Source organism: Pteropus alecto, unplaced genomic scaffold, assembly GCF_000325575.1.
Source record: "Pteropus alecto unplaced genomic scaffold, ASM32557v1 scaffold3, whole genome shotgun sequence".
Lineage (NCBI taxonomy): Eukaryota > Metazoa > Chordata > Mammalia > Chiroptera > Pteropodidae > Pteropus > Pteropus alecto.
The window spans coordinates 3,668,539-3,669,944 of record NW_006442484.1 but is presented as its reverse complement, the minus strand read 5'-3'; the positions used below and the strand labels follow the sequence as shown (position 1 = coordinate 3,669,944).

Below are 1,406 nucleotides of genomic sequence, written 5' to 3'. Positions count from 1 at the left end.
AAATGGTTTGGTACAAAATTTAGCTCTTTAATATTAAAATTTGTTTTATGCAAGCAATAAAATACCTGGTGATGCAGAGCACAGGACATAATTTTAATAACATAAAATCTCTATTTTTTGTTGATAGTTTCTTATTAAAAGCATATCAATAGTACAATGAAAAATTTGTCCTTTTAACAGGAAAAAAAAGAATTATAATTTTGCATCAGACCATTTATTTAAATTTACTTATTTAAATATGTATTTAATCTTATTTGGCTTGCTCACTCATAAAATTAATTTCTCAAGATCCTTTTTCCACAAACATTCTAAAATTTCTCCTGTCCCTCATATTTTGTGTTTTCTTACCCACTCAGACAAAACAAAAACAAAAACAAAAACATATTTGAGGACAAGTCATTTTCTCTAATTCTCTCAAAAATGCACTCCTATGCCTTATATCTTCTTCACTAAAAACATGTGTCATTCCCTTCATATTAATTAGAATTCTTAACCCTTAGTAACTTTAACTTGTAATGACAACTGAAAAGTAAGTAATTAGCATTGTTTAGATTGACAAATTTATGAATCTATTCTTTCTCTGTCAAATATAGTTCATATTTTTTAGAAATATATGCTTCCTCAATAAAGAATAAAACATTTTCTTTTTTATTATTTATTATTAATCTTGCCTACAGCACCTGGTCTTCCTAGGTGGTCTCCCATCCAAGTACTAACCAGGCCCAACCCTGCTTAGCATCCCGAGATCTGACATTGGGCTCGTTCAGAGTGGCAGGGCCGTAGACCATGGACCATGGCTCCACTGGGGCATGAACCCAGGACCTTCTGCATGTAAAGCAGACGTGCTAACCACTACACTACAGAACTATGTCCTAAAATATTTTCATTAACAGATTCAAATCTATTTTTTTAGTTTCTCTATAACAAGAAGTCAATAGTAGATAAATGTAGACTTATTTAATAATTAAAATTTTAGTATTTTATCTTATTTCGTAATGATTTAGATACTTAATGGCTATAACAACTCATAATTTAACTTAATTTGGCAAAGCTCTAAGTTTTCAAGTTACCAAAAGATTTTGTAAACTATTTAATGAAAAGTTCACCTAGAAACTCTTATACCATTGATAAGTAGTTAAAAATTTGTTTTTAACAATCATATTTAGATTACTCTTGAAGACTTCATGAAACTTTCAAGCAATAAGCTATTACCTTATTTTTCTTGCTGACACATTTTGTAACAGAAAAAATATAAGCTCATTTGACATTCTACCCAGGTAGAATGAAAGCTGTATATCGATATTATTTTTCAAAGTTGACAACTAGAGGCATAACCATTTTAATTAAATAACAACATTAAGCTAACTTTTATTTACTAAAGATTAATCTTAGATCATGTGTACTTG

The 1,406-nt window shown here is 29.1% G+C and overlaps 1 pseudogene; it reads right to left on the bottom strand.

The window, feature by feature from the left end:
• Positions 1-668: 668 nt before the first annotated feature.
• Positions 669-785, bottom strand: LOC112470837 (annotated as a pseudogene).
• Positions 786-1,406: the final 621 nt, after the last annotated feature.